Source organism: Cupressus sempervirens, chromosome 1 (genome assembly GCF_028749045.1).
Source record: "Cupressus sempervirens isolate cs-2001-9-10 chromosome 1, ASM2874904v1, whole genome shotgun sequence".
NCBI classification, from domain to species: Eukaryota; Viridiplantae; Streptophyta; class Pinopsida; order Cupressales; family Cupressaceae; genus Cupressus; species Cupressus sempervirens.
In genome coordinates, this window is record NC_143118.1 from 501,020,080 (window position 1) to 501,032,125 (window position 12,046).

At 34.2% G+C, this 12,046-nt stretch overlaps 1 protein-coding gene across 2 annotated transcripts in view; it reads right to left on the reverse strand.

The window, feature by feature from the left end:
• The window catches only part of LOC149578433 (initiation factor 4A-like protein), a 241,250-nt gene that overhangs the window by 80,356 nt on the left and 148,848 nt on the right, over positions 1–12,046 (reverse strand). The gene's annotated exons all lie outside the window — the stretch shown is intronic.

Here is a 12,046-nt window from a genome sequence, read left to right on the forward strand (position 1 = left end):
ATCCTCAAGGGCTACCTCTAAAAGAAACTCAAGCTAACCTTCACTTGGCTGCAAACCTTTTCCATGCTACTAATCCTAAACATCCTCAACCTTCATGCACTACTATGCCTAATCCAAGCACTACTCCATTCACTCTTCATTCTCCCTTGTCCTTAGAAGTGGCTCCATGTCAAGAGGGCTTTCAAAATGAAAAAGCTATAAATGTTAAGAAAGATCAAGATCAAGCACCCTTTCATCTCCTCCAAAATTTCACCCCTCCATATCCTATGTCTTTTCCATCCCCCAAGTATGATGAAGATACCACTTCCATTATCTCCCTTGAGCTTACTGAAAATTATGAGAAAAGTTCTCTTCATAGGCTATCCAAAGCTACTTGTCAAGATCAAAGCATCCCATCATGTTCCACTTCTCCACATCCACTTCAAAATTGTGCTCAAGCTTCAAGTGCTTCTATTAAAAATGTTGTTCCTATCAAAGGTACTCATGAGTCTATTGATGGCTTTGACCATGTTGCTCACTCTAAAGATGTTGATATCCCTTCCCACTATCCCTTTGCATCTTCTAAATCTATCCTTGGTCCTTATCCATCTAAGCTAAAGCATTCAAACCTTCCATCCATATTGGGGCATTATGTTCCTTCATCTTCTACATTTTCCACTCCTAGCTCATTCCCTAGCTCTCCTATAATACCTCAAGATCAACAAAGACACTCATCCTTGGTGACTTTTCACCCATCTATACATCTAAACCAGTCATATCATCCTTATTCATCCACAAATCCCAAGTCCTTTGGAAGTGAGAATAAACATAAGAATCCATTGAAAAAGAAAGATCACTATGTCCCATCTAATCGACATGTGAATGCTAAGAAGGAGAAAGCACAAAAGAGACTGTAAAGGTCTACTATTAAAAAAGCTAAATCAAAGAAAATATGGGTTCCTAAACCCATTATTGAAGAAATGTGTTTTGAAGTATCCAAAGGAAAATCTAAAGCTATATGGATTCCCAAGTCTCTTTTAAAAGACTTGAATATTGAAAATATTTCAAAGTTGACATTCAAGCTTCCAAAGGCTTCCATTCCATCTTCTTCCAAAAATCTTTCTAAAAATATTCCAAAGCCTTCCACTCGACTTTTTTCCAAATCTCTTCTACCAGCTCATACATCTAAATCTCAAGCTATTTCATCCATGACTCCTCCATCATTCCAATACCCTTCAAGGTGTGTGTCAATGTTGATCTTGTACAATATTTCAACTACCCTCATGAAATCCTCTAAAGCTTACACTAACTTTCTATACATGAACTATTATCCTCCATATACTCTTCCTACTACCATTTCTCTTTCATCACCCTATCAACATCTTTGAGCATACCTTTCTATGGTCTTGGCTTATCATGACTTATCTTTTCTATAGGAGCATTATCTACATTCAAACAGCTTCAGCTCTTTCTAAAAATTCAAAAAAAAAAAGAAGAAAAAATAGAAAAAATGAAAAAAATGAAAATGTGTCTTAGTGAAAACCACATCTTGTGGCACCTTGGTAGCAAAAGTAAAGAGAAATAAATTTATCCTATGGTGAAAACTACTTCTTGTGGCACCTTAGATAAGTACCATGATGAAAACCTGGCAAACAGGCATCATGCATAATTCTTCCATCATCCATCTATCCCTTCTTCTCTCTTTGATCTTGACAATGTTGAGCTATCTTTGCATATTGGCTATCTTATCCACCAGATTTTCTATTGTGCTCTCCCATTCACTCATAGCCTCTATCTTGAGCTTTATTCTTATTGCTCTATCCCATTGCTATACTATCTAGTTGACCCCTTGGTCTTGATCATAATAAATGAAACATGGTTCTCATAGGTCTCTTGACATGGCTACTCTTTTGGACTACACACTTCATGCTATCTCACTTGTTGGCTTCATTGCTTATCCTACATGCTATCTTTCTCATTACTTCCATTGCTTATCCAAAATATGCTTCATATGACTATTTCACCTCTTTCCTTAGCTTGGGTACTCTTGAGGAGTCAGTCCTTTAGGATCACTTTCACTTGCTTCATACTCTTTTTTCATCCATCTTTGCTTATCCACTGGCTCGTTGCTCCATCATATCCTATACCTTGCTAGACATTAGGAGAAAATGATGTGATCTTGCTTGAGAACTAGTGATATCTAAAACCTTCTAAAAAATCCTAAAAATCAGAAAATGTCCTGGAAAAAAGATCTTCTTAGTGAAAACCTAGCAATAGGCACTTTGATGTATCACCAAAAAAATCAAAAATACAAAAATATAAAAAAATTGAAAAAAGTCCTGAAAAAATCTGTCAAGTGGTGAAAATCTAGAAACAGGTGCTACTTGAAACCCTTGCACCTATGTCTATCAGCCTCAATCACTCACTTCACTACACATTTCCTGGCTTGGAATTGTTTCTTGTCTTTTTCTCGGGGGCATAGTTACTTAGCCTATTGAGGTATTCTTGTGCATTGGGTTTCTTTGACAACTCACAAAATAGTGTTTCTCAACACTTCCCCCACCTTGACATCAAGTGTTTTTCAACACTTTTCAGATAGTTTACCTATGATCTCCGATGTCGCAATATTTCTCACTATCAGAATCAAGTCTTGAAGAAATGGCCAAGTGACTTGCACACACGCACTTTAACACTTAAACGACTGAGCTATGCTAATCTTTATCTACTTTGTGTGCTGTCTATGATGATTTCTTTGCCATGTGTTCCCTCCCTAATAGTCTTTCAAGGATGTCATTGACTAGAAGACTGGGGGCATGGGACATATTTTCTTGATTTCTGCTTGTGGGTATACTTTTGTTTTTCTATAGTGTTGTAAGCATTTATGCTGGTCTTATTCAACACGTTGACTTACAAATGTATCATCCTTGACTGTTTTGCAAGACCGCACTCACGGTTTATCCTGGCGCTTATGCCTTGATACAGGTGTAATCTTGCTAAATTAAACTTAGGGAATCTAATTGTGTAGTTATCTTGACTTACATGTCTCTGATGCTTAGATTGGATTTCCACATACCTATCTAATATCGATCATATTCATATCCTCATAGTTATACTAGTGATGGTTGTATGATCTCATGATGTCCCTAGTAAATTGTCAATGATGAAATTAAGAGTCTAAATGTTATGCACTTCTTGTTGGTAAGCCACTTTGCATATTAGCTTGCATTTTAGGTTCATTTTCTAGCTTAGTCTTATATTCTTGCATATGGGGAAAGCTCTCTCTTCATCTTTTCGTAGACATATCGGCTAACTCCTTCATATATTTCTTTACTTTCTTCTTGTTCATGTCTTTTCACCTTCTTAATCTTTCACTTCATCTCTTTTCTATCTTATCATCACATTATATAAATTTTTGACCTCTTAAATAATTTCAACGTCCTAAATTCATTTTCGGGATCGAAATCCAAATTCGAGTTCATCTTGATGGTCAAAATTGTCTTTTAAAATTCTACTTTCTTCTGAGCAGTTAGCTGACCTTTTGAGGTCTAATCTCTGAATCATCACTGAGGCATCTTCATTTCTTCATGTCTTCATCATTTCGATACTTCATATCTACTTCAATTCACTGTTTCATGTCTAAAATCACCTTTCTACTCATTTCGACCTAATTTTTATGCTATATCCTTCAAGGTCAACTCTAGTCAAACTGGGGCATTTTATCAGTTTTTTTATAGTCATTCTTGGGCTCTAATCATCTATCTGTCATCTTGGACATTGCTATATTCTCGATTTTCTCATATCTAGTTTGTTTCTATGTCCCCTTACCTCATTTCGATTTCGATCCCGAGGGGGCAGAAATACTCTATTGCTGATTGTTACAGCTATCTATTTCTTAGGAGCATTTGTTTGACCTTATCACTTGCTCTCGATCTATTCGCTTTGCTAGGTGTTAGAATTCTTTTCAGATCCTAACATCATCTTCCTAGTGTTCAGTACTACTGCTATTAGGCTGTGCATTCAGGACTTGCTATCTATTTTTGCATTTCACTCTTCGGAATTAGACATCTATATCTACCACTGCCTACTTGGCTTTCTATTTTCTTTGACATAATGTGTTTCCAGATCGATCACGCATTAGTCAAAGAGGGACAAATGTAATCACCTAAAAATGGTCATCTAGACTATTAGCCCCCTTTTCAACATTTTGGCTAAATTAATTTAATCACTTACCTAAGCCAAATTGCTAATAATCAATTTATTTGATTATAACCTATAGCTTGACTATGCTATCCTAAGTTCATTATTTGATTAAAAGAACATGTCCCTTTTTAATTAAATAAAACACCCCATTCTTCTAACCCACTTAAAGTGCACACATAAAGTCTTTTTTCTATTTTACAATTAAAAGAAAAGGCTTGTGAGACTTTTGTCTTATGTGACAAGTCAACTTATATTCTATTGGTTGACTTGTGTGTGCACATGGATCACTCCTCTTTTCAAATTCCACCGTTGATCATCCACCATCTTCATCTTGATCTCTACCGTCCGTACGACTTTAAAAAGGAGAGAGCTTTCTCCCTCAAAGGATCTATCCTCATTTTGAATATTGTTATGCTGCAGGTTTTCTAACAGGTTTCTTTGGAGCTTTGTGGAGAACTTCTATTTCTTGTCTACATTCTCTCATACCATAGCATTTTAGCTTAGATTCATGTTGCATGTTAGTTTAGCTTCTATTTTGCAATAATCTATCTCACATAGCTTAATATTTGGATTGTAACACTCTCATCCATGCTTAGAATAGCTGCACTTTTCATATTCATTCTAGTTTAATCTTTAGTTACATTGCATTCTTGAGGAACTCCTTGGGACATTTGCATTCTTGCATCTTGTCTTTGGAACCTCCCATTGCATGGTTTACTAGCAAGAAGAGTATATGTAAGGCTCATCTGAGAGCCTTCTTATTCTTGAAATATACTCTCTTGCACTCCGTGGATAGGGAGCTCTAAGCCGGCATCCAAACATTCCGAACTCATGGAATCGTTTGGATAGAAGGGTTTAGAGTGGGACACTTTCGAGTGTAAACATATAAATCTTCACCATCGTATATGTTTATGGTTTTTATCTGTGTAAGCATAGGGTTATAACTTCAGTTTGTAGGTATACATTCATCGAGTTTCAACTAACCTGATGCGTATTGTCTTTAAAATGGTATGCCAATTCTGATGTCACAGCTGTTTGACTACCTCAGCCTTTGTATTTAAATGGTCAAGTTTTTGTCTTCCTACTTATTTACTTCTGCTTGTTCGCTGTATACATTTTTACCGAATCCAACATTATAATAGTATTTGCTTGGTTCTTCACTGCTCCCATGTTGACCAAATGTGATTTGACTTATCACTTTCCACTTGTTTATGTTTTTGTCTTTTATTGGTATTCAAAAGGATCTTACTTTATCTCGCCTTCAAAATTATTATCATTGCTGCCAGTGTACTGTTCACTGCTATTAGAATTGGTCTATCACTTTTCTGTCACTCCTATCACTCATGAGACTGGTTCAATTGTAAAGTTTCTGCAAATTCTATGATTGAATATACACTACATTCTACCTTCTTCCTCTCCTTATGATTTTCTGAGAATAACTTCAAAGTATTGACTTCAATTGAATTAGAAATATAATTCAGAATTCTGTCTTTTGTTCTGCAATTCGTATGTGGGCAGTATTGACTAAGGAGCACACTTGTCTTTGTTTTTGTGTGCTCTTAGGCTTCAACCTTACCCTCTATAAGTATAGGAATCAAGGGACATGTCCTTAGAAAGGACATGTCTCTTCCAAAGTTTATTTGCCTAACCTCTAGAAGTTGGCGACTTTCCATGAATTAATTAAGTTTAAACACAAACATAAACTATGAAGTTTAGATTAGTCTTAAACTAAAACATAAGGATAGATGCTGATATCATAAAGGGAACAATGCAAAGACTTAGTCCTATATTTATCATGCCATATCAAATCAGATAGATCTGTTATCAGATCAATATGCTAACAAGTTACAAAATTAACACTCTCTTAACTTGATAATCATAGTAAGAGATATCATATCTAGCAACATCAATAAAGATGAACAAGCAAGAATTGATACTCTATATCTATCTAAATCTCCTTAGCATGAGGTATCATAGAACACATGATACAATGTCGTATTACTAAACTTATAATATGACAAATCACTGCTACTAGTGATAACAGTATTGCAAAGAATACAATGTACAAGATAAATCTGAAGAGTAATTTAATTTCTTCATTTATCCAAGTTGTGACTCATAGCTACTGGTATTCTTATATCACAACATGATCCTGAGTTTAAGATCTACCTGAATACAAGATAAACCCGGAGAATAATAAAATTCTTCCTTTATCCAAATTGTGACCTATAGACATAGCAATGTCAATATCACAATATGATCTTGAACTCATCTAGATCTTACAAAAGAACTCTACTATTTAGCACATTATCTAAGAGATCGTCATCGCTCATAATGTCTTCTATACAAGTGTTCATTATCTCAAAGATTGTCACCTCTTAAATAATGAATACAAATGGTGGAGCCCATAACAATCAATAGCCTAACAAATAAAATTATTTTATTAATAATTTAAAGAATAAAAATGGATTACAATTCAACCATACCAAGTCTTCTCTAAAAGTGGTCCATCTTCACTCTAGATAGAGGATATTTGTTGTCTGATCTATACTGCAAATGTATTCTAATTTTACAAAATTCCTGTCTACCATATCTCTTACGTAATGGTAAGGAATTTCAATATGCTTAGACATATCATGAAAAATTGGATTCACCGAAAGCTTGATGGAACTCTGATTATCACAATGAATAATCGTAGGATTCATGGCTTGCCCAAATAATCCCACAAGTAACTTCCTTAGCCAAACTGTTTCTCGAGAGGCCATTGTTGTTGCAATGTATTCGGCTTATGTGGAGCTTTGACCTACTGAAGATTGCTTTCTACATATCCAAGATATCATTGCTGATCCTAAACTGAAACAGCATCCTGAAGTACTTTTCCTGTCTTTAGCACTTCCACCCCAATCTGAGTCAGTGAATTCATGTAAATCTAGGCCAACCTTCTCATAGTTGAGTCCAAAATTAAGAGTGCCTTGTAAGTATCTCATAATGTGTTTAATTGCAACTAGGTCAATCTCCTTTGGCTCACACATAAACTGGCTTAAGGCATTAATAGCATAACAAATATCAGGTCTTGTATTTACTAAGTACATAAGAGACCCAATCATCTATCTGTAGAGAGTAGAATCTATAGAAGGTGATTTTGCTGCTGCTTTTTTAAATTTATGTAGAATAGTCTCCATTGGAGAAGACATAGACTTGCAATTCCACATTCCAAATCTCTTTAAAATGTCTGATGTACACTTCCCTTGATTAAGTATGATACTGTCAGAATTCTGTCGTACTTCCAGTCCTAGGAAGTAATGAAGGAGTTCAGAGTCTTTCATCTCGAATTCTCTAATTAGATCTTTCTTGCAATGATCTATAAGATGATCATCACCTATTATTAGCAGATCATCAACATACAATATCATTTTTATCTCTTTTATAATATAAATTTGGATCGGCTTCATTCTTGAAAAATCCTAAGCCAATGAGATATTTATCAATTCTTTCATACCAAGTCCTTGGAACTTGTTTAAAAGCCCATAGAGCTTTCTTGAGCGTACAAACAAAAATGTTAGGATCATGAGTTTCAAATCCTTTAGCTTGCTCCAAATATACTTCTTCTGCAATTTTTCCATTTAGGAATGTTGTTTTTACATCCATCTAATGTACTTTCCATCCCTTCAATGCTGCAATTGCTAAGACTACTCTTATAGAGGTATATCTGGCGACAGGAGCAAAATTTTCTTCATAATCAATCCCTTCTTTTTGAGAGAATTCTCTGGCTACAAATCTAGCTTTATATTTCTCGATGCTACCATCAACAGCATGCTTTATTTTAAATATCCACTTGGAAGAAACAACAAATTTTCCTTTAGGTCTTGAAACAATTTCCCAAACAACATTCTTCATAATAGATTGGTATTCTTCTATCATAGCTTCTTTCCAGGCTCTATGTTTAATAGCATTTGAAGGATTGGTATGTTCGGTTTTGGATAAATCACTCATGTTTGTTGTATAACTAGAAAATCTTTTAGGTCTCTTGCTTTCTCTGACTGTTCCAAAAGGTGTAGCAAAGTCTTGTGCTTCCTTGATTGTTTTAATGGCCCAAATGGTCTTTCCTTTGAATTTTGAGTTTCATCAAGATTTAGATTTTCAATTTCATCTTCAATTTCTTCTATGTTATCCCTCTGGGACTCAAATTCACTATTTCTTTCAGAACTAAGCAGAGGAGAAGGCTCTTTAGAACTTAGGGCTCTTTTGAATGCTAGATCTTCTTCAAAAATTACATCCCTACCAAGTTCAATACTTCTCTATCCAGATATGAAGATCCTATATGTTTTAGATGTTTCACTATACCCTACAAAAATACCTTTCTTCCCAGAGGACTCTAGTTTAGTTCTCTTTTCTTTTGGAACATGAATATATACAAAACACCCAAAAATCCTAAGATGACTTATATTAGGTTTAACCTTAATAAATACTTCTCCAAGAGTTTTATCTCTAAGGTAAGAATGCGGGCTTCTATTTTGAATATAGATGATAGTACAAGAGGCTTCTATCCAAAGATAATATTCTAAATTTTGATCAAATATCATAGCTCTATCAGCTTCTATAATTGTTTCTTTCTGTTACCCCGTTTTGTTCTGGATTATAAGAAGTGGTGTACTCCCTCTTAATTTTTGTATCTTTACAAAACCTTTTAAACAAATCTGAGGTATATTCCACTCTATTATCAGTTCTAAGAGTTTTAATTTTATGTCTTGATATGTTCTCAGTTAATGTTTTGAATTCTTTAAATCTCTTTAGGATTTCTTCTGATTCTTTGCAGTTTAAGAAGTAAATCCATATTTTCCTAGAGAAGTCATCCATGAACAAAATATAGTACCAAAATCCTCCAAGAGAAGAAATAGACATAGGTCCACATAAATCTGAATGAATTAATTCCAAAACATTATTTTTTTTCTAGTGCTATCATGAAATGGACTTTTGGTGTTCTTACCTAGTGCACACCCTTTGCATATGCTTGAATGGTCTTTATTTAGTTTAAGCAGACTAGTAATCATTTTCTCCATAGTTGATAAGGTTTTGAAATTTAGATGCCCTAATCTTCTGTGCCATATTTCATTTATGTCTACAGCTTCATGAATTAAGGCTTGAATAGGTTGACTAGATTCTAAATTCAATTCATACAAATATCATTTTCTCTGCCCAATTAACTTCGCTTTCTTGAGTGAGGAGTTCTTTGCCCAGGTTATTACTTTTCCATCCACGAATGCAACGTTATGCCCATCATCTTCAAGTATTGTAATTGAGATTAGATTTCTTTTTATTCTCGGTACATAGAGTACACCTTTGAGAAGAGAATTTCTTGATTTTAGTTTCAAGGTTCAGTTTCTAATTCCTTCGACGGAATGTGTTGAATTATCACCAATGGTAATTTCATCATTAACCTTTTCTGATATAGAGTCTAGCACTTCTTTGTATCCCGCTATATGTCTAAAAGATCCACTATCAATTACCTATGCTTTACTTGAGATTTTATTTGATAGTGACAAATACAATACACGATTCTCGGGATCATAGTTATCTTCTTCCCTAGAAACATTTGTACGGTTCGCTTGCTGTTTAGAATTCTTAGCACAATTAAATCTTTAGTGTCCAAACTTTTCACATCTGAAACATTTTATCTTGGATAGATCTTTCCTGGGCTTCCCATTCTTTTGATTTCTCTTTTTCTTCTTGAAATGCTTCTTCTTGCCCTTATAGGAGTTTGTATTAAGAACATGAAATTCTACATCTTTTGTTTTCAGTTTCCCTACTTTCTTTAATTTTCTAGATTCTTCTTGAAGACAATCCCCCTTAAGTTTGTTGAAGTCAGGGAGTTTATCTCTAGCACTTATTCCTTGTGCAAAAGTTTCTCACGAATCTAGCAATCCATCTATAGCCATTAGTGTTAGTTCCATGTCACTAATAATAGTTCCTATACTTGATAGTTCATCTCTAATGCAGGCAACCCTTAGGAAGTAAGAATTCATTGATTCTCCTTTCTTTATTTGTATGTGATTTAGTTGCCTTTTAGTGGGAGAACTCTAGTTGCATTTTTTACCTCATATGCATTTAGTAATACATTCATCATATCAAATGTTGTTTGATGTTTTGTAAGCATGGCTACGATATCATTTTTTACTCCATCTAATATGGTTTGAATGGCTTTCTCATTTCCTTTGCTCTAGATAGATTTATGAGGTTCAATTGGAGGTTGTTTGGATGGTTTATCAACAAATTGTTTTACATCATTTTCTTCAAGAATCGTCATGATTCTAAATTTCCAAGCATCAAAGTGTTCTTTCCCATCAAACCTGTCCTCAGGTCTAATTGTGTATGCCATTGAAGACAGGAGATAGTTGTTAGATATATATAAAGTCTAATTACTGAATTTTGCAGAGCCTAGGTTCAACTACCAAAGCTCTGATACCATGTAAAGTTTCTACAAAATCTATGACTGAATATAGACTAGATTCTACCTTCTTCCTCTCCTTGTGATTTGCTGAGAATAACTTCAAAGTATTGCCTTCAATTGAATTAGAAATATAGTTCAGAATTCTGTCTTTTGTTCTGCAATTCGTATGTGGGCAGTACTGACTATGGAGCACACTTGTCTTTGTTCTTGTGTGCTCTTATACTTCAACCTTACCCTCTATAAGTATAGGAATCAAGGGACATGTCCTTAGAAAGGACATATCTCTTCCAAAGTTTATTTGCCTAACCTCTAGAAGTCAGCGACTTTCCATGAATTAATTAAGTTTAAACACAAACATAAACTATGAAGTTTAGATTAGTCTTAAACTAAAACCTAAGGATAGACGCTGATATCATAAAGGGAACAATGCAGAGACTTAGTCCTATATTTATCATGCCATATCAGATCGGATAGATCTGTTATCAGATCAGTATGCTAACAAGTTACAGAATTAACATCAATATATGTATTCATATATTTAATATATCATTATCATATTTCTTACAGATGATGTTTTCTTTTTGGAACTCTATATCACTATCCTAATTCTTTCACTGCAATCTTCAGTGAAACAATCTCTGTTTGAAGCTCAACTCTGATGGCTGCATTTATACTTATTTGCAATTCTCTATGTTGTCTCTGATATTAATTAGCTTTATATTTAGCTTTGACATCGATGATGCTAATTGTCTTGTCCATCTTTGTAATCCGTTGACATCAATGACAATATCTCCATCAGCAATTGTACACTCTATTTGTTCTATTGAAACATTGCAACTGTTCATCTTCGCACTTTCAATCAAATTTTCAAAATCTTGTGTTTCATTTTATATCATTCATTTTCGTTCCTTTGTATTGAAGAAAGATCATCTTAACTCCTAGTAAATTTTCATAAAAAAAGCCTGTAAACGAATGAATTGAAATCATAAATCAATAAGAATTTTTTAGCAGTAAGAAAAACATTTGTAGGCTAACAAAGATCTTCAGTGTCATGTTAAAGATTGGATTGGAACATATTTTTCATAGGTTCTAGGGATACATTCTAACACAGTTGCACTTAAAAGGAAGGGTGGTTTGATGTTTCTCTTCTCATCCTCTAAATGTTTTTGTCTGTTCAATCTTACTTTCCTGCCCTCACTTCTAGGTTTCAAGATCCACCCAAAGATCCATAGTGCTCCAAAATGCAACTTCTAATCTTTACATTTACATTTACAAAGAATCAATCATATTTGCTATTTTTAGTAACCATTTTAGCAACTTCTTTTTCTGAATGTTCTATTTTGAACAAGATGGTTGAGAACTTATTTTAAGATGTTTTAATCAGACTTTATTCTAGGTTTGTTTAACATAGTTTTATGC